This window comes from Anser anser, assembly GCF_964211835.1.
Source record: "Anser anser genome assembly, chromosome: 20".
NCBI classification, from domain to species: Eukaryota; Metazoa; Chordata; class Aves; order Anseriformes; family Anatidae; genus Anser; species Anser anser.
In genome coordinates this window covers 11,314,408-11,340,335 of record NC_139741.1, presented here as the reverse complement: position 1 = coordinate 11,340,335, position 25,928 = coordinate 11,314,408, and the positions used below count along the sequence as shown (strand labels likewise).

At 56.2% G+C, this 25,928-nt stretch overlaps 1 long non-coding RNA gene across 1 annotated transcript; it reads left to right on the top strand.

The window, feature by feature from the left end:
- The first annotated feature begins 242 nt into the window (after positions 1–242).
- On the top strand, positions 243–25,630 carry LOC310884438. The gene is made up of 3 exons (XR_014574222.1): positions 243–11,410; positions 12,380–12,574; positions 18,907–25,630. It is a non-coding gene; the product is annotated as an uncharacterized lncRNA (long non-coding RNA).
- The last annotated feature ends 298 nt before the right edge of the window (positions 25,631–25,928 follow it).

Sequence of the window (25,928 nt, the reverse complement as noted above, 5' to 3'; positions counted from 1 at the left end):
GCACATCCCAGTTAGTGCATCCCTGTGTTTCCAGCTCCTTCTCTGTACAGCTCCTGCTGGTATCAGCTGCTGGGGTCCCCCAGGAGCTGCAGCTGCACCAGCCTGAGCCCAGCTGACCCCCCGCAGGGGCTGCCTTGGCACCCATATCCCTCTTCTGCCGTCATCTCCCTTTCCAGCTGATGGAGCAATCAACCCCCTTCCAGCAGTGCCTCCCCTATGCATGTGGCTTTGCATGTGCTTACCTGGTCCCAAATATCCTGCATAAGGCCTGTGGCCTGGTTGTGCTCCCAGGTGTGCAGAGCCTGGGGCCTGGGTGTATTTCAGCTTTGGGGTACAGCCACAGGACAAAAATGTCCCCTGGGGCTGGGCAGGGGGACAGAGGGCATGGTGCCAGCTGGGGACTTGGTACCCTTGAGCTTTTGCATGTCTGCAGTGACTGGTCACACATCAGTGCTGCCATGGGCTGGGACAGCTCTGTGCCTGCGTGCTTGTACAGTGCAATGTTTTCCTTTCCCAGAGTCCAAATGTGGCCGGAGTCCATCAGCCCCTGGGCTGTCCAGTCCCTCCCTAAAGCCCAGCCCAGTGTCCGAGAACAAGTGGATTTTGCCCCCTCACGCACACTACTCAGCACCACGAGCCCCCCAGGAGGGCTGGGCCCCTGCCCGACTTCTCAGTTCATAAATCTGAGCACGGCTCTGATTGATCCTGGCTGGGGCTGCTGCTGCTGAACCATCTGCACCAGCCCCTGATGCCTGTGCGGCTCATGACCAGGTAGCAAGAAGAGGCTGAGATACAGATCAGCGCAGTACGGCTTGGAGCTGGCCGGAGATCAGGCCGGCAGAGCAGGCAGACGGGCTGGGGGGCAGCTGGCAGCTGATTCATGGCTGCTGGCATGGCTGGCCAGGCTTGTCCTCCACCCCCGTGCCACGCTGCCCATGCCACTGCCGCCCCCAGGGACCTGCTGCCCCCTGAGCCCTGCCCGCTGCTGCTCCCCAGGGCCGCAGGCAGCAGGAGCTCGGCACCTCGGTGCTCCGGCATCGGCCCCGTTTTGGCACGCTGCACTCTGTGCCACCAGTATCCTGCCCTCCTGCACCCCAGAGCAGGGTGCTCCCCCCCTGCACCCCCACGGCATGGAAGTCCCGGGTCAGTGCATCACGGGGGCACGGTTGCTCCCATCCTGGTGACGTTCCCATTTCTGACCCCCATCCCGCACCCCAGCACCTCTGCTCACCAGCACCCCCTCTGCAGTTCTTGCCCGAGCCCCCGCTGCCCAGCTCACCCCCTTCCTCACCCCACACGCCCACCCTACGGGCCTCACTCCCATTCCCTGCCCATGTTTCCACCCACGCTTGCTCCCTCTCCCTGTCCCCATTGCCGGCTGTCCTCGTGACCGGGTGCTTCCACTTCCCACGCTGGCCATGTCCCGCACACCCCGCGAGCTGCTCCTTTTCCTGCCAGCTCAGCTCCCTGCCCCATGCCCCCGGGCTGCTCCCACGCCCGCAGGCCGTGCCGTCGCATCGCCCAGCACCTGCGCAGCCCTCGGCCCCGTGACTCAGTGCCACCGGCGTGATGGCACCCTCGTGACTTGGCAGCGGTCCCCGGGCACTCCCCGGTGACACCACGGAGCTGACAGTTCCCACCCCGAGACTGTGACTCGCTGGTGACACCCCTGCCACTAGGTGTAAATCCCTCGGTGTGACCCCGGGCACCACGTCCCCACGGCTGCCTGCGGATGCCTGCGTTCAGCCTGAGCCCCGGGGCTGCACTCCCGGGACGCAGCCCAGCCCCTGGCCCTGGCTGTGCTCACACCCCAGGGCAGTCCCCTCTGCTCTGCCCTTGTGCCCCGGGGAAGCACCAGGGATGCAAGGAGATCCAGGGGCAGGATGAGATCCAGGGGGTGGAAGCCGGGTCAGCTCGGTAATGAGGTGCCAGCTTTTGCTGCAGCAGGAATTAATGAGGGGATTAGAGACCGCCAACACGCGGCGCATTTGATGTGGTGTGTGAGGGAAGACTCGGTGCTGCCCGCGAGGTGCGGCGCGGTGCGGCTGGGTGCACCCCAGCAGGCAGGCGGTGGGCCCTGCGCTGTGTGGCAGGCTCTTGTCTGCCGAGGTCCTGGGTGATCCTAAAGCATTTCTGGACGTTTGGTGATGCCGAGCTACCTCATCCCTGTCTGGACCAGGACTGAGGTGTCATTTGGGGGTCTGAATCTCAAAAAAGCAGCTTTTATCTCCCTCCACCAGCACCTAAGTGTATGGATATTCATTCAGGAGGTAGGATGGGCTGCTTCACCCCGTTCCCCTTACTCTTCTTATATTTCTTCCTCAGGCCCCTGAATCGGACCCCGGAGCCCAGCCCTTCCTCCTGCAGGGGCAGTGGTGAATCCCAGCTCAGCTGGAGCCCAGCAGCTCCCGTTGGTGGGAGGCCAGGGGGACCCCTTGGTGGCTTCATCCCTGCCTGCTCTGCCCATGAGGGGTCTGCAGGTTTCCCTTGGGGAGTAGAGATGAATGGAAAATAGCATTTTCCATGGCCAAAGCATTATTTTGTCTCGGATTAAGCTGGGCTGGATCTGAGCGTTGTCAATTCCGAGTGGAACCACATCCCCAGGCAAGGACCATGTAGCACATGGAGCTACATGGAGCTACAGGGAGAGCACACACTTGGAGGATAAACGTGTGGCTTGGAGCCTTCGCTCGGCCAGCTGAGGAACGGGCTGAGGAGGTGACAGCGGTTTGGGTGATGGTGACCATGGACCGAGAGCTCGCCCTCCCTGGAGATCGTGGTGTTCTCTTGTGGTTGAAGCCGTGTCAGCCACGCACGCCTGGCTGTTGATTCTTGCCCTCCCTTAGCCGGAGGATTTCAGCTTAGGAGGATTTTGCCGGAGGATTGCATCTTTGGATTTCCTGGCTTGAGTTGCTTGTCTGAACGCTCTCCAACCCGTGTTGATCCAAATGACCTGGTTAGGCAGTTTAGTGGTGGGCTTATCCTAACTCACAGTTGCAGCTGGAAGAGGATGTGCAATTAGTGTCTTGGAAAAGGAAGGAGGAGAGCAGCAAAGCAGACTATGGACTGAGAACTGCTACGTAATAACTCCCGGGAAGCACGTGCAGGGGAGGATACTGCAGGGCAGCTGCCTGGTGCTCACAGAAATGATTTTAAGGGAGTAAGTTCAGAGAGAGGCTAGGAATCTGGCAAAATCCAAATCTCTGCAATTATCTCAAGAACAAGGAGGAGGGGCCCAGACAGCGGAAACAACATTAAATCATTGGAGACGGGGTAACATGAGTGCAGGGACAGACGCAGAGTGACCTGCTGGAGATGGCTGGTAGATTTCCAGGGGTCTGCAGCGAAGGTGGAGGAGGTCTCCGGAGGTTGTTGCTCCAGTGGAGAGGTGACCACAGCTGGCTCTGGGATGGCTTGGTTTGTTTCTCTCCATTATTGCTTTGGCATTTGGCTGGGAGCACAGCCGATGCCTCCCTGGGCAGGGCGGCTTGCTCAGCCTCCAGTGGGCTGGAGGTCGGGGTGAGGGGTGCTCGGAGGAACCCCGTGTTCCCAGACGGGCTGAGCCTGATGGGCTTTTGTCTTGTGGCACTTGAACACTGGCTGAAGCAATCTCATTGTGGATTATCTCTGAGAACAAGTAAACTCAGAGCTCACGTGGGTTCAAAGTGTGGGTTCAGCTCAAGTTCATGGAAGAAAAATCCACCAGGGATTATCACATAAAAAGGCTCAGCTCTGGCTCAGGAGGTCCATGTACTGCAAACTGCTGTAAGCTGGGAAAGTATTTGAGGATGTGTCACCCTGTGTGGGCCCTGATTTTCTGCTGCTTTCCAGGTGGCTGCTGGTGGCGATGTATAGGGACGGACCCCGAGGCACTGCAGCCACCTTGCAGAGCAGAGGGAGGGGAAGGCACCGCCTGCAGCCAGGGGGAAGGTGGGCGAGAGGACCCCTGCCACATCTCTGGCTGCAGGAAAGCTTCTCGTGCTGTTTCACAGCGCTGCTCAGCAGGGAGCACCTGGGGCTTCTACAGCCTGTGTGCAAATGGGGTTCCCAAAGAGCAATCCTCATTGCTTTGTCCTTGGAGGCAGACCATGTTGGTTTCCTCCCCAGACTCCACAGCCCCATGAGAAGCTGCAAACGCCCTGAAGGACTGATGCAGAGCTCAAAATAATCCTGACACATTGAAGAAATGACCTTCTTGGAAAAAAAAAAAAAAACAAAGAAACAGCCTGTGGCTTTGGACCCAGTCTGGGCTGCTGCATTGGAAGAGGGACATGGGTGAAGGGAGAGCAGAGAAACGTGGTGGGGGTGAGCAGGGTCTGGGGAGCAGGACCAGGAGGGACCTGGCCTGGTCGGCCCCAGGGGGACAAGGACAATTATTCTGCCCATGGGATTTGGGACTGAGATGGCAACAGTGGGGATACAGCAAAGTAACAGTGCTGGAGGAGAATCCTGTATCCAAAGCCCTAGGAGAGTCTCTCCAGGTTCATCCCATCGTTTTCATCCGCCTTCATCCTGTTGAGGTTCATCCTGTTGAGGGCTGGTCTCTCCCAGCCCACCTGGCCTCACGTGCTCAGCCAAGCCAGGGACAGCCCCACTCTTCAAGCCAGGCTGGACTCGTGGCTGCTCCCCGCTGGAGCTGGCCTGCCAAGGGGAGCCCCAGTCCCCGTGTTTTGGCACAGCTGGGTCTCCTTCATCAGGTCAAGTCTGGGGGCTGTGAGCCTTTGGCTGGCACAGCGGGCTTTGGAGAAGGATGTCTGGGGATCACCGTGGGGTGTCTTGGTGGACGGCAGCGCTTAACGTGCCTTGGCTCTTGTACAGGGCAGAGCTGACAGCGGCGGTGCATGGAGGAGACCTGAGGAGGTCCCTGCTCCAGCCTCCTGCCGAGCACGGCTCCTGCCAGCGCCAGAGACCAGCCCAGCGCCAGGTCTCCTGCTGGGGCTTGGTGGGCTGTGGGCAGCCCCTCCTCAGTACAGCAGCAGCGAAGGGCTCCACGGTGGTGTCCTTGAGCGTGATGGGGGAGGCACCACAGCTCTGCAGCTCCTGCTTTGGATCTTCCTCCTGTGGTCCCGAGGGCTGCAGAGGAGCCCTGTCCGTAACAGGGCCGTGGGTCTGCAGGCAGACTGGGTGCTGGGGACACAGAGGACGTCCGAACATGGCCCATGGTGGGAAGCTGGCTGGGCTCCGTGTGCTGGCCTTGTGAGCCGTGCTGCTGAGTGCTTTGCTGCCTGGAGCACGGAGCTCACGGCTTCGCCTCTGGCCACCCCTCGCACGCCAGCTGCTGGGCCCCGAAGCGCTGGCCACACTTGGGGTCCTGGCTGCGACCCGCTGCCCTGTCACGCACGCAGCCCCGGATGCTTGCAAGATGTGTGCAGCACAGATGCTCTGGGTGATGCCAGATCTTCTATGTTTCTTGGCCCCCGATTCCTCAGCCATCTCGCCAGGTATGTAACTATCCCAGCTATTTCCTGCTGTACTCCAAAAAAAAAAAATACAACCCTTCCCCCATTTGATATAAATACACAGCGCGGCTGCCCAGCCCCCTGGCTGGACAAGCAGCATTGCAGACGGATTGCGTCCTCCGGCAGCACAGCCAGCACCCTGTGCCCTGCTTGTTCCCTTTGGCAAGGGGAGCAGAGGGGTCTGCCATGGCCATGGCCCGGGCCCAGCTCCCATCACAGCTGCAGTGATTTACGGTCTGCTTCCCTTCTCCTGACGACCACATCCTAGGACTGGGGGCTTCTGCACCGAGCTGGACGGGGAGAGGGGAGCAAGCAGTGCTGGAGCTGCCCTGTCCCCATGCAGGGGCTGGGGTCAAGCCCCAGGCTGGGGCAGCCCCTACCAAGCCTGGTGAGTCAGGGTGATGGAAATCCCCTCTCTCTGATGTGTTTTTCACAGTTTATATTTTCTGTCCTGTTTTGACAGTTCCAGGGATCTGATGCTGTGGTATTTCACCCTGTAATCCCAGACCCTGCTGCCCTGCTCCCAGGCCGGTGCGATGGGTGCTGACAGCCCAGTGCAGGAACCTGGCGGGCAGCTCCGGGGAAGCCCCCCGTGCCCTGGGGGGGTCTGAGGCTGCCAGGACGGGGGGCCGGGCTGTGCAAGGTGCGCTTTGCTCCAGGACCTGCGCTATGTGGGCGCAGGGCTGGTGAGCACGGACACGTAGCCCTGAACCACGCATCCTAAATCTGCTGGTGTGCAGCTCAGGGCAATGCACCCCAGCTGATGCTGTGCTGCTCTCGGAGCAGTCAGTGAGCGGATTTGCTGTCCCTAGGCTTATCCCTGATTGCCCTCTGCTAAGTGCCTGCAAGGGCAATGGGTTGGTGGGGTGAGCAGTGGGACATGGCAGTGGCGGGGAGCAGGACCCAGAGCCCTGCTGGCACCTGTGCTGCCGGTGTTTTGGGCTCCCTCCTTCACAAGCCTCCAACTCCTGCCTCTGCTTTGTGCCCAGCTCACCCCTGCCTGGGAAGTCCCTGCTTGACCTCAGCCTCCTGCTTTTAGTTATGGGGTCCAATCCCCTCGGGCCACCCCTCACAGTCAAGCTGCAAAGCACTGGGGACGTGTCCCCAGACCCCATGACTGCAACCAGTTTGGTATAAAACCCCATCCGCTAATTAAGCAAATGAGGTCCTGGACACCATGTGCAGCCCTCCCTGAGGCTTCCTTCCCACCTCTGCCCCCTGCCCACCTCCGTGTGCCCGTGGCTCCGGTGGATGCAGGGGCTGGTGCCACAGATCTCTGCACTTGTGGTAGGTCTTTGGTTATTTTGTCTGCTCTTTCCCCAGCTGAGTGCAAGCAAGCCGAATTCCAGTTTCCCTGTTCTGTTATCTCCCCGCCGGGGTCTGGTTTCACTCATGCTTTGAGTTGCTGTCTGCAATGAATGGATTTCTCCGTTATTAAGGGCTGTTCCAGAGCCATTCCTCCTGCTGCTTGTGTCTGACCTTTTCCACTTTCAGCACTGCCCTTGCTGCCCTCTGCGCTCCCCTCGGCCCCAAGCCCACTCACACCAAGTCCCTGCAGCGTGAGCCCCGAGACACACAGGGCAGAGGCTGCTGGCAAGCACCTGACAGCATCCAACAGCACCCGACAGCACCCAACAGCACCCGACAGCACCCAACAGCACCTGGCAGCACCCAACAGCCCCCGACAGCCCCTGCATGCCCAGCTGACCACCAGCCGGCCTCGCAGCAGGGCGTGGGGTGGTGCTGGCCCCGGGACTGGCCAGGCGGTGGAGTGGGGCTGTCCAGGAAGACGGAGCACCGCTGCTTGGGGTGATGGAGCACAGCTGTGGAGGTGAGGTGGCGAAGGGGAGCTGCCAAAGATGATGGGGACTGGTTGCCACATGGGGACTTGTCATTGGAATTTCTCCTGGTGGTTTTATTTTCCCCACAAGAGTGGCCAAACACTGGAGTAAGGGCCCAGAGAGGCAATGGGATGTCCAGCCTTGGAGGCATTCGGGACTGGAGTGGACACAGCCCCAGTCTGACCACGCTGAGCCTGCTCTGCTGGGGCAGCGGGGCTGGACCAGGTGCCTCCATGGGCCCTGCCCAACCTCAGCTGCTGTCACTTGCTGGTGGCACACCCCCGCGAGGTGACAGTGGGGCACGCTGACAGCCATGCCCACGGGGTTGAAGGCGCTGCGAGATGGCGCTGCCGGGGCTTCCGGAGACGGGGCAATCCACAGCAGAGGTTTGCAGGAACGGGGCTGGTCCTGCCGCCCATCCCGGTACAAACTCATGTTTCCTGAGGTCCTCTCCAACCCTTGGGGCTCTCTCCATAGCACGGCTTCCTGGGCCCTTCAGAGAACTTTCTTCATGGACCGGCCGTGTGCTCCTGGGGTCCAATGGCTTTGCTTAACTGCTCAGTGTGGCAGCAGCACAGCCCCTCTGGACCTCGTGTCCCCGTTCCCTGCCCTGGGAACGCTGCGTAAGCCAGGACACAGCTCTGTGTCCTGCTGCAGGTCCCTGTGCTGCTCCATAGGTTGGGGCAGGGCTGGTGTGACATTGCTCGGGACACTGGGATGCGTGTGGGTGCTAATCTTCGGGGCCATCAGACTAGGCACTGAACCAAAATCCCACTCTAATTGGCCTCGTCCAGTAATTTTTCCTGACAAAACAATTAAGTTTCTCAGGCAAGAGATGTTCTTTGCAAACAGGCCATGCCAGATGCTTTTGCTTTTTATATCTGTGGTATTTAAGGATCTTTTCCTAATACTCACTCATTATTTTATGAGGCACAGACTGGTTCTGACTGCCCTTTTGAAGCTGAGTATCACACTCATGCTCGTTTGTTGTCTCAGGGCTTCCCTAGCTCTACGCAAAGGCTTATTTTTTTTTTCTTTTCTTCCCCAAATTATTTTAAATAAACATTCTTGATTTGTAGAGGGCTGGGCCCTGCGAGACAGGGCAGGGAGCGGGACCAGTTCCAGCCCTCCAGGCTGCCGAGGCTGAGTGCACCGCGGCAGGGCTGAGGTCAAAGCTGGAAAATCTTGCACGAGGGGCCCGGCCAAGAGCCCGGCTCCTCCGAGGGATGCCGCCGCGTGGAAAACGTGGTCTGGGGCAGCCAAAATGTCTGTGCATGGGCTGGCACTGCCCACGGTTCCCGCTTGCGGCTGCTGTTCTCCATACTTGGGAGTTTTACAGCGCTTATCTTCCTGCCACTGACTTTCAGTGGCTTCAGCCGCCCTTTGGGGTAGCTTGTCCTTGGCTTTCCCAGCCCTGTGTGCTTGCCTGTTGATGTGCTGGGATTGTGATGAGCTGCCCATCTGAGCACTGCCAATGCCTGCCCTTCCAAGGACCCTTCTCCCACCACTCATCACCATTGGTGTTTGCCCCCAGTCCCCACACACGGCCCAGTCACACCAGTCCCAGCACCGCTCTTCCTGATCCCTGGAAAGGGGGAACGGGTCTGGGGGGTGCAGCCTCAGGGCAGGCACCTCAGGAAGGGATGCAGAGGCTGGCATCTCTTGGAAACAGCACATTAGTGGAGCAAGACAGAGCATTAGGATGGGATGTGCTGGGTTTTGGGGTGAATCTGTGCTAGTGTGCAGGTCTCAGTGAGGTCTGCAGGGCATCAGGACTGGGTAAGCCCTAGTGTGCCTTGTGACATCTCCGACGTCCTGTTCAGAGGCTCCAGCACTGCCGGCTGCTTGTTGCAGAGGATTTGGGGTGGGGTGGGTGCTGCTGGAGCAGAACAGCTGATGTTCCCGGTGTTACCTCACTCAGGCACTGCAGGAGCCCTGGACTGAGGTGGTGCTGCCCGGTGCTGCGAGGGGCAGATGGCTGGCAGCAGGAGCTCTGACAGCGACCGTGCCCACGCCCGCTGGGTGGGGATGCACGGGGGTGCGGAGAGGATTCCGAGGGAGGGTGCAGCCAGCGTGCACTGTGTGCCTTTGGTACGAGCATCCTGGCACTGCAGCCCCACACCAGAGGCCAGATCTTTCATGCCCACCAACACTGGGGTTGGGGGCGATTACATCCCTTGCTAATGCTCTGGGTATCTCTCTCCCTCTCCCCTGGTCCTCCTGCTCCTGCTGCACCTGGGTCTCATGGTTTTTAGGCTGGGAGCAGACGGTCCCAGTCCCAGGCTCGTGCATGCATGACCAGCAGTGCAGGTGGATGATCCTGCTTTCCACGTGAGGATCCATTCCCAAACCTGCTGGCTCCATCTCCTGGAGCCACGTCCATGGCAGGTGCTCCTGTGGCTCGGGGTGACCCTTCCCATCAGGTTCCAGCTCAGCCACTCCATAAAACTCCCTTCCTCCATGGCGCAGACCGCAGGGAGGCAGCCTGGGCTGAGGGCTGGGAGCGTCCAGCTGTGGCCGCGATCTCCGCGGAGGAGCCGTGTGTGGGGATGCCAGCATTTCCAAGCACAAGACAATTGTGCTTTATTTCCCCGCTGCATAGGAAAAATAATAAACATTCCTGGGGTTTGTTTTCAGGCTGCTTTGTGGAATAAATCTCAGACTGTTGTTGTCTCCCTGGGCTCTCCGGTCCCACAGAACTGTGTGTTCTCACTCCATGAGTCACTGCTGACAGCGCCTCTGAAACGCGGCGTGATGGCCCCGTGGTGCTCTGGCTGGATGCGCTGCAGACGCTGGAGATGATCTGCTCTGCACCCACAGGGATCAGCGAGCCCCCCCAGACCTCTTCGCCTGCTACCAGAAGTGGCCTGGACAGACTTTGCCACCTGGTCCTCTGCACCCGGGCTCTGCCTTCCAGCCCGGCGATGTCCTGGGCCTGACAGCGCGATGTGCTGCAGAGCTGCGAGGCAAGGGGTCTGCCCTGGGGCCCGGGGTCTGCCCTGGAAGAGGCTGGGGTTGTGTGGGAGCCAACAGCATTTCCCATCCCCTTTCCTTGGTGTGAAGGAGATACCCCGTGAGTGCCTGAGGGAAGCTATGGCTCTGCCTGTGGCCTGTGGGAACGTCCTTCAGCAGAGTCCATTTCGATGTGGTGGGACCTGGCCCTCTCCTGCGTGGCACAGAGCGCTTGGCCTGGAGTAGGGCCTCATGCTGGAAGGGTTGCTCTGTGGGAGAAGAGGTCACTGTACCCATGCCCTGGTCAGTCCCCACAGAGGCATCTGGATGCCGTGGGAGGTGCATTGAGATGGGATGATCTGTACAACATGCTGGAGCCAGGTTCACACCACCGCTACTGGAGCAGCTGAATGTGCTATTGGATGACATGGGGGTGGAAAATGTGGGGCAGTGCTAGAAGGGCTTTCTGCAGCAGTGGTCCTTGGTGTGACCAACAACAAGCACCACCTGCATCATCCCCAGCACCTAGCAGAGCACCACCGAGGCCCAAGAGCATGTGGAGGCCTCATAAACTTGTCTTCCAAACCCTGCCAGATTTCCTCCTGCAAGTAAGGGGCTTTCCTCCCTCCCACCTGGGAGATAAAGGAGGCCTTGGGAGGTTGGCGTGGACCATACGTGTGAGTGAGGGGAGCCTGGTGGGCACAGCACCCCACATCGGCTGCTGCCGGATGGTTCCCCTGTGGGTGACTGGCACTGGGGGGACGAGCCCTTTGGCTCAGGGCTGGGAAGGTGGGAGCCAGTGCATGTCCGATAGGATGGGACAGGGTAGGGCAGTCTCCAGGAGGCCGGCGTGTGCATGTGGCTGGAAGGCTGACCTCGGTTGCAGCATTGCTGCAAACATGTCCCAAAAATAGCTGGTTTTAGAAACATGAAGTGTCCTCATACTATTACCCAACCCACAATACAAATATAGTGGCACAGTGTGAGTTACGGCAAACAAACTGGTGCTGGGGGATGAAAGCAGATGGGAGGGACTCGCTCCCCAGGGCTGTTGATTACATGGCAAAGGACCTGTCTGGCTTTGGAGGAATCTGGGGGGTTTACAGAGCAGTCCATGGCAAATAATGGCCAAAACCCAAACAAACACAAAAAACAAAGGTAAAGTATTTTATTGCCTCATGGAGGGGGGTGGGGGGTGGGAATGGGATGAGCAACAAATGAAGTGCTATTGCCTGGAGGGCTTGTTCAGGCACTGGAACAGCTGATAAAAATATCCATCAGCATCGTGACCCCAGGCACGGGGCGGCTGCGGGGAGGCACACTGCTCACCGAACAGGGGCCGAGAGGAACAGGCACTACCACGGCCCGACGATGGCTCTGGCACCTGGAGGCAGCAGAGCTGCTTTGTTAGAGGCAGGAGCGTGTGTAAGAAACGCGGTTCCAGCCTGCAGGAAAGGCTCGCGGGGGGAAAGAATTCTTTGCCTGGAGACGCCTGGTAGACACTCGGCGGATATCTTCTGCAGCCAATAATGTGACTTTTTGAGAGTCTCTAAAAACTGCAGATAAGAGCTGGTCATGGCGGAAAGCTCTGGACACTGTCAGGGTGATGAGTGAGCAGACTCTGCTCCACTAATGACGAGTTAATTGCTGCTCTCAGGCGCGGGGATCTGTAGGCACCGGAGAGCAGCGTGGCTGTGCTCACATTAGACATCAATGAACAACGTGTTTATTTGGACATCTGAAAGGTCAATTTTCTAAAATGTGAAACAATCGCTGGCATGACTGACTGGGACTGTAAATTTAGAGTGGGAGGCGTTAGCAAAAGCTGGGACTCATTCAAGGACATCCCAGCAATGCCCTAAAGCCATGATTTCATAGACCAAAATAATTCTCCCAAGGAAAAAGCTGTCAGCGGTGGTTTGGATGTGTAACTGGGGTGGCAGTGACTGGGGGGAGGACCGCAGTGCCCTGAGGTGTGTTGCAGGTGGGAACCAGGTGTGAGCCTGGCCAGAGGTTGGCATGGAGGGAAGGCAGCTGAGTAAAGGCCCATGTCCCTGCCCAGAGAGGGTAACGTGCTTTTTTCTCTTCCTCATCCTCTCTGTTTTGCTTCTACCATGCCTTTTGGAGGGGTGACTCATGCCGAGCAGCCCCAGTCAGCTGGTGGGAGAGCTGGCAGCGTGGAGCAGTGGCCATCAGAGGAGAAAAGAGACCTTGGTGGCATCTCCTGGTCTGTGGGACAATGCCAGCTGGTGAGAACCTCGGAAAGGTGAAGACCTCCAGGCCAGGCTGCTCCATCCTGCTGGGGAGGTGTGATCAGACGAGGTGGGCCATGGCTCGAGCTCTCTCCTTCCTTGGGAAGGGTTCTGGCAGGTTGTGAGCAGACACGGGGGGGTCACTTCCTCCAGCTGTTACTGAGCACCAAAATTGCACGATTCAGTTTCTCAAGACCCCTAAAAATTGGTCATGGCCCTACTACTGCCCAGGAGTTGTAGGAGTGGCGAGGAAATTTCCAGGGTTAGTGCTTCAAGCAGAGCCTGTGGGGTGCTCCCCCCTGTCCTGCCACTGCTCGTGTAGAGCAGGCAGGAGACATCTCCTCCTGCACGGAGCAGGCTTCCTGCTGAGCCAGGCACTGCTGCACCGGACAGATGGAATGTGTCCAAAACTGGGTCTAGCCCATGGGATGGAGAAGCTGGCACTGTCCGGAAGGGTGGGGAGAAGGGAGGCCTGCAGTGACCTAAAGAACTGCTGGTTAAACTGTACAGGTAGTAGAGGGGGAAACCAAATAAATCAATGAGCTTTCACTGGCTAATGTCAGTGAGAAGTCTAGAAATGTACGTTAAAGATGACCAAACCAAGCCAACCCCCAATCTCAGCCCTGTGCAAAACACATGGAGTCAAACGGTAAGAAGCAAAACCAGAAGAATGCAACAGATGACTCCAGCCTGTGCTTGGGTCGAAGCATAAAGAAGCGTTCACCCCTGTGGGGGCTAAAATATTTACATCTGTGATGGAGAAGGCTGTGCAACTTCAGACCAACAGGCCCGGTTAACTTATACCCTTGAGCCAAGAATGAACTGCTGGAAGAGTCCCTGAAATGCTGACACTGACATTGAACAAGTCTTGGAAAGACATGACAATATTGAGCCCTTGGAGACCTGCCAGGAGCTGGAGTTTGAAGGCTGAGGAGGGGGGACTGCAACCGGACTTGGTGTCCACTCATTGTGGTCCCCTGGTCCTAGGGGCTGGGAAACGAGCTGCACCGGGCTCAGCTTGTGCCACTTGCTAAGAGAATGCTGGGAGGTGACATGACCATTTTTATAGGTACTTGAACATAAAGATGTTTCCTGGTGGGGGAGGCTTTCAGGAGCATTGACAAATGTATGTTATGGTCAACTGGCTGGAAGCCTCATTTAGACAAACTCAGCCTTGAAACAAGCTGCAGTTTCCCACTCCTCAAGGGCCACTGGACACTGGAGGAGCTTTTTGGATGGGGGGAGGATTTGCTGCTGCCTGGAGCTTTGGCGCAGCAGCACAAAGCCGTCCTGCAGGCCAGGCTTTGGGCCAGCTTGTAGGAGAAATCATGGTGTGCATCCTGTTCCTTCGCAGCCCTTGTGAGGAACCAGCTGGCGTGCTCATGGTGTGCACAAATTCTTGTTGGAAGGGGGTTTCTGATCCACCTCAGGGCTACAGGCTGTGATGCTAGCACCAGGGTGGGAGACATGGAGGTGATGCTGTGAATGATCTGCAGGATCTGGGACCATGTTGCAGCTCCTGGGGCTGGGAGGACACAAACCCGTGTCTCAGGTCCTTGAGAGGATGGATCACCAGTTGTCACCTCTCTGCTGTTATGGCTTACACGGACGGGGGTGCAGGCACATGAGAGAACGAGTGCCAGCACTGGTACCCGGGCTGGGGAGCGGGGTGAGGACAGGATTGCTTTGGCTGGGTGCAAGGCCAGGAGCTGCAGAGATGAGGAGGAAGCTCCATTCTCACCGAGCAGGGCACGGTGTCTGCTCACAAGCCACAGCTCCATCACATTTCTGAGAGCAGCTCCAGGGGGTCCAGAAGGATCAGCAGTTCCTAGAGCAGGAGCAAGTGCCTGCACGTGTCCCCTTCCTTCCCAGCAGTGAAGGGCTGCCGAGAGGGGATAGAGCAGCTTCACTGGGGTAAAGGGCTTTTCCCTGGGGCAGGGGGCATCCAGCCCAGCAGAAGGGCAGAGTGCTCACAAGAGAGAGAGTCCAGGTCCAGCAGCAAAGAGCAGCAGCCACCTGCAGAGCACATCATCTGCAGAGCACTGGAGAAGTTACAGGAGATGGACAAGACAGTGAAGAGGAACGGAGGATGCTGTGGGATACAGAGATGTGAGCCACCAAACATGATAATGACAAGTGGCAGACAAGGCTGGGGACAGCGTACATGAGATTTAATGTAGCCAAACAGACCCCTCATGCTCTGCCCCATGGCCCTGAGGACAGCCTTTGGTTACCAGTGTGCAGCCACCTGGCTGCGGAAGGGAATGGGCCTCTCCCTCTCTCCTGCCTTCTAGCCCGTCTGAGCCCAAATGCCTGTGTCACCAGGAGACTTTTTAGCATGGCAGGAACAGGAGCAGAAGAGATGTGCTTGCAGGATTCTGGATCTGAGCATCGCCATGACTGGGGCCAGTCTCTGGGTGCCCCTTCCTGGAGCTCTGGGGATGGGGAGGGCCCTGGCCAGTCTCTAAAGGGGCTGTATCAGTGCCAGAATAATACTGGGCACTTTGCCTGGTGCCATTTGCACAGCTCTTGCTTTGGCCAGTGCCCAGAGCTGCCCTGTGCTTTATTTCTTTGGCACAGGTTCAGTGGGAGGTGGGTAGGGGGGAACAAAAATAGGTGCTGTGAGAAGAAGCTGAGAAGAAACCACACCATGGGCAGGAGGGGATTTGGTCACAACAGTGCACCTGAGCCCTGTAGGGCACTGTTATGGGAAGGTCACAGCTTTGGAGAGGGGGCTGTAAGGAGCAGCTCCAGGCTTTGTCCTGAAGGCCAGGAGGTGGCCGGCCTGGCTCCGTGATGCTGTGCACACCTTGCAAGCTGGCGGTGGAGTGGGGCTTGGCAGCTGTGGCTGTGATGGGTGGCCCTGCGGAGGTGCCCCCATCCATGTCATGGAGACGTGTAGGGGAAGATCTCCTTTCACTCAGCATCACCCAGGACTTCTCAGAGGGATCAGGAAAGAGCTCCTGGGATACTGGGGTGGTGGCAGCATCCCTGCTGGTTTACTTTTGGAGACAGAGCCTCCTGCAGTGCCCACGTCCTGGGTGCTGCCCTGCGGTGGGATGAGGGGTGATGGGTTGGGAAACACCTCCAGCCCCCTGGGGCTGGGCACCCTGCTCTGAGCCCTGTCCCTGTCCTCCCCAGGGAGCCGGCTCCATCACTCCCACCCAGCCCTGCCAGCCCCGGGAAGAGGTGTCCACTGCCCACTCTATCTCACTGTCTGGGAATGTCTCCTGAGACTTTGCCTGCGTTTTGCTGTCCTTATTTGCCCCTCTCAAGGCTCACTCATACCCTTGTGTGTTCTCCTTGGTGCATCTCCTTCCATCTGCCAAGTCTGGACCAACCCTTAAGGTCTCTCCTGCTCCTGGATGCTGTTTGGTGGCTCTAGGGTCAGCGTCTAGCACCAGCAAAAAGAATCACCACTTCTCCCTGATGACCTCCCCACTCCAGAGCCGGAGTCTGAGCCCATGGAGCTTTGAGAACATACATATCCTCCTCTCCTAGCTTGTTCTTCTCTGCCCAGCTGCAGGCTGGCCCCCCACACTACTAGCTCGTGACTGGCTCGGCTCAGCCCCTGCTTTTGAGGCTGCTTTTTGCATTTGTCTGTTTCTGAGCTAAGGCAGGAGCCAGCTGGGTACCTGCGCTTCCGCGCAGGGTGCAGCCTGCACGTGTTTGCCTGCTCCCCATCCCCGCGCACAGCTCTGGGGGAATGCAGCACATCTGGATCCTCGCGCCCTGCCCCCGGCTGATGTGCCACATCTGGATTCCTTGCATACAAGCCCTGTCTAACAGGCTGTGTCTGGCTTCCCAGCATGTGATTCCTAGATAACAAGTCACTCCTGGATTTCCTACATGTGATTCTTGGATAACATGGCATATCTGGATTCCTTACATTCAATTCCTGGACAATATGGCACATATGCTCTCTGGCTAAGGCTGGAGCTGGAACAGGACTTTCTCTTTACAGTTTAAAGGATTTTTTTTTTTTTTTTCTGGAGAAGATGAAGCTTTGACCTGAATTGCTGGCTGCCTCACAAAATCTCCCTTCTACCTCGGCTTTGGCTGCTCTTGGCTGGGAGCCTGGCTTGAAAACAAAGATCCTATCTCCCCCCACCCCGTGGGCTTTGGGATTGCTGGCGGTGGACACACCGCCCCTCGCCAATCACTGCTTACAATAATATTTTTCTCTAGGATTGAGCTTGGAATAACTTTGTTTTGACATAATCTGAACTAATGTCTCCCCGGCAATGACAGTAAACACTCGACAATAAGTCACAGCGCAGCCCTGAAGCTCTGCAGAAGGGGCTCCAGCTTTTGGACTCACAGGAACTGGTACAGGTCACCACTACAGGGATGGTCCTGGTGAGGGCAGGGTGCACCACAGCCTGAGACATTGGGTTTGAGCCCTTTCCCCTCATTCGCTCCACAAAGGGTGAAGGAGAATGCAGCACGGGGCCATTGCTATTCAGTTCCTCGGGCATGAGGAGTTATTGTGTCTGCGGCAGTGGCAGCTCCAATTTAAACACTGTCACTGCACTATTAATGGTCCTGGCACTCACTGACTCGAGAGCTCGGCCTGGGATCTGGGAGCACTGATGGCTGTGCAGCCCCAGAAGAGCTTCAATCTGCATCTCATGTTGCCCGTGCCTGGCTGCCTGTCCCCATAAGCTGCCGTGCTCGGGTCGCCCAGTGCTGGCACCGGCTGATGGTGCGACATCAGGCCACACCTCCTCCCCATCCCACCTTTCCCAGGGATGAGGGTCCTCCGGGAGCCCTGCGGAGAGGCTGTGCTGTGCCCAGGTGGTGTCACCTTCACAGGGACAAGTAGCACCCACCAAAACAGCTGCAATGAGGCTCAGCTGCCGCAAGGCTTTGGCTGATGTGTCGGGGGATGGCCATGGTGGGAGAAAAGGAGGGGCAGGGATAAGGACAGGGGCACCCAAGGGCCCCTGTGGAGAGGACATGTGGTGGGCGCAGGTTCCCTGCCAGGGGTCTCCTCCTTTCTCCCTTGGACAGCCCCTGGGGCCAAGCTCTGCCATGAGTGCCGATCAGAGTGGGACCTGTTGTCCAGCCGTGCTTCAAGCAGTGGCTGGACCTGGACCTGGTTTGTTTTATAAGCCAGCAGAATCTGTCCAAAGGTTAAAGCCACTGAAGGCTCTGCCTTCCTACCTTCTCTGCAGAGCTCTGCTTCCCATCTGCCTGCACCCCCTTGTCCAGCCACACACCGAGGCAGCGCAGGGCAAAAGCTGATGCTGGTAGCAGCCCACTTCCCGCTGGCTCAGCTCCCTGCTCAGCCCCGTGCAGCATTAAGACTCTCCTCTGCTTGAGACAGTTCCCAGCACGCTGCCAGTGCTGCACCACCGCATCCTTCATGCAGCAGGGCTCTGTGTACCGCCCGTGAGCCGGCAGTGCCCATCACAGCTTCCCGCCGTGAAGGCAGCGCTGGCCGTGGCGGCGCAGGCACCTTTCTGTGCCAGTGGTCAGCGCCTGGCTGCAGCAATGCTGCTTGGTCCAAGGGTGTAATCCTCCATCATCCCCCATCCTTTGGTGAGACAGACGTCTCCTGCCATGAGCCTGACCCTTGCAACAGTGGCCAGCATCTCTGAGCCCCAAAGCAGGGCCGTAACTTTGCATCCCAGAGCTAAGGACACCTGGCAGTAGGTGACACCAAGAAGACCCATCCCCACCTGAAGACAGCATCTGGGCTCTGCAAGAGGAGGCTATACCCCTTGGGTATAGCTAGAACTGCAGCTCCTCTGGTTATTCCGGAAGACCATGGGCGGCCTTCTTTTATTTATTTATTTATTTTTAATGGATGAAAACATCTGCTTGCTATTGTGACAGGAAAAAGGAGCTGTTGAACAATAGCTAGGGGACTTCTGAATGTCAATGGAGCAAGCTGTGGAAGACTGGAAGATGGATGGATGTCACTGATGGCTGGTGCCATGGACAGTAAGAAAAGTCTGCTGAGGTGCATGTTTCATACTCCTTGGTAAAGGAGAGAGGAGTTTCTGGGGAGGGTGCAAAAGCAACAGGATGCGATTCGAGGCACATTTCTTAGCCGTAGAGCCATCAACCACCCTGCATGGCCAGGGCAGAGGTCAGGGAGGTAGGGAGCAATGTCCCTGCATTGCAGAAAGGAGCTCCGCGAGGATGGAATTGCACCGATGTCTTGTCGGGATGCGTGCTTCGCAGCAGAGAGGCAGAGGGGACACGCAGGTGGTGACAGTCTCTGGCCATGGTGCAGGTGCTGAGGTAGCCCTCCTAGAGAGGATGGTGGGCTTCCCAAAAGCCCAGGACCTGTCTGGGTGGCCTTATTCATCCCTCTCTCCTTTTTTTCCCTCTTTGTCATGTCACAGGAATCCTTTCATCCGCATGTTTGTTTTTCTTTCGGTCTCTTTGCAGATGCTCAGTAATTCTTTGAACATATCAGACGGGTTTGTGTATCCCTGTGTCCGAGTTGCTCTGTGGATTCTCCCCAGAAGAAAACAGGCACCTCTGGAGCATGTTGCACGCTGGCCTGAGGTCATGTCTAAAGGCAGCCTGGCAGACGCGCGCTGGAACGCGGCCTCTGAGCAGAGGGCAGGCGGCGAGCTTGAGGGGAGAGCGATGCTGCATCTGGGAGCACTTTTTGAGGTGTGGAGAGATGGTGAGCACTGGTGGGAATAAACATTGTGATGCAGAAGGGATAGGAAGGCTTGTGAGTCTAAGTGCCTGGGGCATGGTGGAACCACAGACAAGTCTGGAAGCTGCTTTGGAAAAGAGAATGTGCAGATGTCCTGTCCCTGAATACTCTGGGAGCTCTGGGTGGCTCTGGGGCATGTTTTCCCTCCAAGGCCGGCCTGGCCCAGGAACATCAAGGCCACCTCAGCCCATGAGTCCTGAGGGCTCCTCTTGGTGTCTTGGCCGTGCTGGATGCTGCCCTGCCTGAATGAAGTGGGGGCCCAAAGCTAGAGTGTGATCCCTTGGAGAGCCACAGACACATGAGCTCTCCAAACATCCTTCCTGTGCCCCAAACCCAGCCACGCTACGTGGTGTGGGGCTGGGCCGTGCGCTGGGCCCCCCTTCTTCATTCTCTGGGCTCCTCAAGCACCGCGGAGGCCACGCGGCACCTGAGCAGCTCAGAGGAGAGCAGCCCAAAGCTGGGGGGCTCAGAACAAGACCCTTGACGTCCAAGACAAGACTTGGAGAGCAATGCTGCTGAAAAAATGCCATGCGATGCAGGCAGAGCTGTGGCCCGCAGGCTCCTGCTGCCTGTGGGTGCGAGGCCAGGGGCAGGGATGTGGGCAGGGCTGGGTGCTGGGCGAGGCAGGCTGCTCGCCTGGGCTCTGGGCAGCGCTGGGGATGGTGCTGTGAACCATCCAGCCCTGCTCCGGCACCGTTCAATCCCGCTCTGCCTGAGCCAGCCCCTTGCCACGCCGCTGGTTCTGCTTCCAAAATGCTGTCTGCTTCCCCAGCAAGCTGAAGACTGTGGATGTTGGATGAGTTTGTAGGCGGGGAAATCGGGAGCAAACTGGACTGGAGATGGCTGCTAAGTCCTCAGGCCCTGCCGGGTTGTGGTAGAAGGGGTGCAGCAGAGATGTGCACAGACATCTTGGGAAAACTCTGGGTCGTGAAGCCAAAACCAGCACCCAGCGCAGTCCCTGTGCTCTGCATCTGCGGGCACTGATGTGTGCGAGGCACCGAGGCCAGGAGAGGGCCCATCACAGCCTCAGCGTGGTGTTTACCTCCCTTGGAGCAGCCCTGAGAGCTTTCTTCACAGGCAGCAGCTGACATCTGGAGAGGCAGAGCCGATCCCCGTGTTGGGGTGATGGCACCGTGGGCAGGGGCAGGCAGAACTTTGTCAAGCACTGGGGGCAGAGGGAGCCTTCCCTGGGAGCATTGGGCAGCCACGCGGTGCTGCGCAGGAGCTCGGTGAAGGATTTGGTGGCCACTACTGAGAACAAAAGTGGCTCTTGGGTCCTGCCAGGGGGCCCCAGGGAAGCAGGGAGGGCCCGGGGTGGTGCAGGAGCACGCTGGGGCACAGAGGGACACCAGTGGCAGGGCAGCATTACCAGTGCCATCAGCTGGGCGGCCACACGGGGACCTGGAGGGCAGGGGCGGCTGTGATAGCAGGGCAGGAGGGACCCACAGAAGGAGCGGGGAGGGGGGACCCATGGGTAGGCCGTGGGGCACACCGCCAGATGTGGCACCTTGGGATGTGAGAGCTGCAGTGAGGAAGCGGAGGCAGCCTCAGTGCAATCCTTGCAGATGCTGTGGCAAGACGTTTTCAGATAAATATTTACTCTGAATACATCCATTGTAGGGGTCTTCCATGTGCTTGGTGACAACATATAGAAACCCTCCTCCCTGTCATGCTGAGCTGTTGTCTTTGCCCTACATGTGTGACCATGAGGAGGATGAGGACAGAGCTACTGGTCCTGTCACTTCCCACCAGTCCCGGGGAGGACGAGCTTGCTGGGGCTGACCAGAGGCAGCCGGGAGCAGCTCTGCAGCCACCTCCTTCACATGACAGCACAGGCAGAGCAGAACCCACTGCAGAGACCAGGGTCTCCCCCAGCACCTGAGCTGCTCCTGCAGGCGGTGATTGCTCCCGAAGGGACGGGTGAGCAGCACCCAGCAGACTGCCTCTGCCCAAGTGCAAAGGAGGCCTGAGGACACGGATGGGGAGGGGGAGCGGAGCGAGGCAGCACAGAGGAACAATTGAAAAGAGGAAAGAGGAAATCCTCCTGGAGCTGTGAAAGTGTTTTCCCAGACTGTCTGGCCTGCTACAATGACCTCATTCTCCGAGGTGATGTTAATTGGGCTGAGAGACTGGAGAACAGGCTGTCCAGCCCTGCAAGCACCACTGCCGCCGTCACCTGCGCAGCCCCAGCACGGCACCCACGCCTCCTGCCCAGCAGCATCCATCGGGTGCCGCTGCCGCAGCCCTCGTTAAACCTGACCTAGGCTGCCCCTGCCGAAACGCAGAGTCCCATGCTTTTGCCAGTGGCTTTAACGAGGGTTAACAAGCCACAGATTTCCATTAGTTCATCTCAGCTGTTTATCCTGGAAAATTCCCTTTGCAAAATCAGTGTGATGCACACAGATCTAGAGGGAGGGGAGGGCATCCGAGTGCTGTGCATGCCAGGTTCAGAGGTCTCCGCTCATCTCCAGGCACTGATATCCTCATGACAGCAAGGTCCAGGAGACCAAGCGCTGGGAAGCATGGTCTTGTGGATGTGAGACCACAGGAGGGTTCGTTACCAGAGATAAGGAGCTCGTGGGGTGGACATCCTGTTCCCCGCATGGGCGCCAAGGGGGTGTCTCCTGGTGGGTCAATATTTTAACTGAGATAATGGAGGTCTGAGTAATGGGTCCCCTCCCAAATCCTCTTTCTCTACAGATGTGTGGGCACCAAGAGAAGTTTCTTCCACATTCTTGCCCAAAGGCATTTTCTGATTTCTTACACGGAGAGGGGGAAACCAGCAGAGTTTATCTCCTCCCACATGTTTATCTGACTTTTAAACATCCTTAAAACACAGCTCCTAAGGCCACTAGCTGCCTGTCAAATTTGCCTGAATTTGTTCCACTAATTATGAAGGCATGAGGAGCACACACATGCGCGTGATTTCAGAAGGCATGCTTCTTTGCAAAAAAACAAAACAAAAAGTAAGCACTTGCGAGTGCTTTTATGTAGCAGAGAAATTAAAATAGTGAGAATGAAAGGCTGGACATTAAAGCTAGATTTCCTCAAATGTGGACCGGCGCATATCTCAACACTGACTGCTGGAACAAATTACAGAGAGCAAAGGTTGAATTCTCCTTGATAGCTTGGCAGGCAGACTGGCTGCCTTTCCGGCAGAAGATCTTAAGCCAAAAGATAGTTCCTGGTCATGATGGTAGCAGGGCAGTGTTGTCAGGCCTGAAGTTGTTTGAGCTGCATAAAATGAAATCTTATGGACATAAATTTGGTGCATCCGAAAGACCATGAGCAAAATAACAGTGCTGTGCCATTGGCTCCTGCTCAACAATGCTCATCAGCAGCCTGGTTGTCTCCAGGCAGTCAAGCAACCACATCAAGTGGCTATTGCACATCTTCTAGTGGTTATTGCGCATCTTCTGTGCTCTCATTGCATCCCCCAGCAAAATGTGGGTGTTTTGAAGGTAGGAAAATGTTGTCATGGAATTTATATTCCTATTAGAGAAGGCAGGATCAGAGCCAGGCCACTGGCACATGGGGTGGAAGTGGGGGAGAGCAGCAAGTCCCTAGACCTAGAGGGCTGAGAGGCTGTGTCCCGAGAAGGATGAGCTGCTTCCTGATTGCCGAGCTCCAGCACCACAAACAAAGCCACAATATTTGCTAATGCAGTCTTCACCTCCCTGCTCGAGTCACTCAGGCCGGGCCAGCAGGCAGGGACCAAGCTTTGACTGAGATTTCCTCTAAAAATCTGTGGTCACCCCTCTGGGGAGCTGTGGGGAGCAGGCTCTGGGTCATGGTCTCATGTGGGCTGGAGGCTCCTCGATGGGAGAGGAAACCAAACCCACAAAGCAAACCCACAGCTGGGAGTGTGATGCAGCAGAGAAAGGAGCCTGCCCATGGCTTCTACCCCCTGTGCCTTCCCCTGGTCACCCTGAAACGAGGGTGAGCAGCAGTCAGGAACTCCTCCATGGCTGTGAGCTTCTCCATGTCCTTCAGTTTCCTCCTCTCTCATTTCCCTCCTATCCACTCAGCTGGCACCAGCCTTGTACTTTCTTTGGGATTCCCTGAACATTCCCTAAACACAAAGACTTCAGTGCTGTGCTTTGCTGTCCTTCAGTTCTTGCTGTTTAAGTGCAAATGTGCTGCAACCACCTGCCCTTGGGTCATGATGACATTTCTTGGTCATCCCATCCAACCAACTCAGATATGTTGGCATTCATACTCCCACATCAACAGCATGAGACCACAAGTAGAAACTGTCTGAACCTTTTTTTTTTTTTCACTTGAGTGTGGCTTTCAAGAGTTAAAGGAGTTTCTTTTTACCATCAGTGTTGCTGATAAGCACACTCAACTGCCAAATGCCATTAATTTGTAGCTTTCTTTAAAGATAAGAGAGGGTTCCCCATGGTATTGGAGGCTCCATTCTGCTCCCACTGTGCCCCTTCCGAATAGCTCCAGTACCATATTTGTCTAGTTTGAACTGCAAAAGGGCGTAATAATCTCCAATGCTGGCATGTTGCTATGAGATCTTAAATACCGGTAATGAGCAGGGACTGTCAGTGGCGTTTTTCATGGTGGAACCTCATCAACTTTTGCTCCAGGACAAATAACAGTAAGCAAAGCCAAGAAGTCCTCTTGGGAGACAGTCTGCCAGACATGAGCCATGTCTAGATTGCGGCTTTGGGTAAGAGACCTGTCTTGCTCGAAGCAACTACAGTACCGCTGATGTGCCTGCAGTGCCTGCCGTGTCCGTAGGAATGGTGCTGGAGGAAACACTCATGCAGCATCCACACGTTGTACTTGTTGAGCGACCAGAAGTCGATCTGTGGATGATGTGTGGGGTGTCTCATTCACTTGTCTCCAGTTTTGCTCCCTGTGAGATATCTGTGCCTGCCTATGTGGGCCTAGCTCCTGTCAGAGCAGTCGTAGCCGCTCAGCAGCTGGGGACACCTGGTGAAGCAGACCTTTCCCTGTGCACTTTCATTCCTCATAGTTAGCTCTTACCTTCTGTGTGCCCCTTGGCAGCTCCCCCCTCATAGGGCTGTTCTTGCCTTTAAAGGGAAGTTTTGCTTGTCTTGGGTGTAACGAAGAGAAGATTTTAAGCCAAACAACAGATGACATCTGGTCCTTGTGCCCCTCAGCACTCGTTTTTAATGCAGGATATCTTAACCATTTTTTGTGTCAGTCTTTTTTTTTTTTTCTTTTTTTTGAATATATTAAGTATTTTTAACGTGGACAACACTGTTGTATCCAGATTGTTCTCTGGAATTGGTAGTCCCTTCCAGGTTTGGAAAATTTGAATCTGTTCCTGCCTGCTGACTTTCAAGATATCTTTGGTTGGTAGCGAAGTGTTTTGTCCATAGGACTTGATTCTGCTGCAATAGTTTTATTTTTATGACATTAGTCTTAGCTCTGTCGTGAACACTTCAACTTGTATAACTTCTACATTGTTCTTTATTTCCTACTAGTTTTGCTGTTATTCCCTTTGGAAATGGCTTTATGTTGAGTCTTCAAACACCTATTTTTTTCAGGATAGCACAGATTTTTCTTATGGGATGATTTTATTTGATGAGTTATGACTTTATCTTCATTTTTTAAACTACTTGAGAAGCAGCTGAAGTTAATTGTTGAGTCTTAGTGATGTCATGGGATTGCATTTGGAACAGAGCTTTCATTATGCTCTGTCTCAAATTGCAGATTCTAATAGCAAAATTTTGCTGTCTTCTTTGCTGTCCAAATTTATTTGAAATGTCTCTTGCAGTACTGATGAGTCCATCTCTTCCTTAAGGATGTCACTGAAAGCATTGTTATTAGGCAGGAGAGTACTGACCTCTGCATCTGGTTTTGTGTTGTTTTGAGACATAACTTGAGATCCAGATTCTTTGCTAATAAAATCATCATCTAAGGCAGAATTTAGAGCTGGCATATTTTGTCCTAGTGCTTATGTTTTAATTTTCTCTATTTCGGAATAAACAAACCAGACCTGAATATGGTATTTCTTCTTCCTTTCTTTCTTTTTTTTTTTCTTCTTTTAGTTTATTTTTTTTTTCAACCTATTTGAGCAAATAACTTTATATGGGTTCAGCCCACGCTGTTGCTCACCTCTCTTGCTTAATCTAGATCTGAATTAATTGAGAACAGCCTTGCTTTTCCTTTATGAGCTACTGATGCCTCATTATTGATGTTTTCTCTTCTGACACTGGGACACCACTCCCTCTCTCCCCTTCACTTGGAGGCTTGTGGGTGGGCAGCTGTGGGTGCTGCCCAGCTGGTCCTCAGAGGATGCTCTGGAGGAGGCCCAGCTGCTGCAGCAGGCAGCCCAGGCTCCACCAGTGGAAGTCTCCCTGGGCTGGTAGGCTGGGAGAAATCAGCCTGACTGGCATGGAGAAGCCATGCAGATCAAGCCCCTCTGCTCTGAGGAAGACAGGCCAGCTTTGGAGGTGTGGCTGGGTGCCTCTTCCTGGTGCCATTGCTCTGCTCTGCCCTGCCTCATTTCCCACTGTGGTCAGAGCTGAGCACTGGTGGTGGGGAGCAGGATGAGGATGGACTGGGTGGGCGAAGCTGTCCTCCGGGCCAGTGCTTTGGGAAGCCTGGTGGGGGGTGCCTGGTGGGGAAACAATGGGCTCTTGTCTCTCCTGCTCCAGGGACAGAACAGGCTGGCCTGAGCTTGCTCAGCAGCAAGACCAGGATGGGTTTCACCTCCATGTGAATGTAGCCAGTGCTTTTGCAGTGATTTTCATAGCAC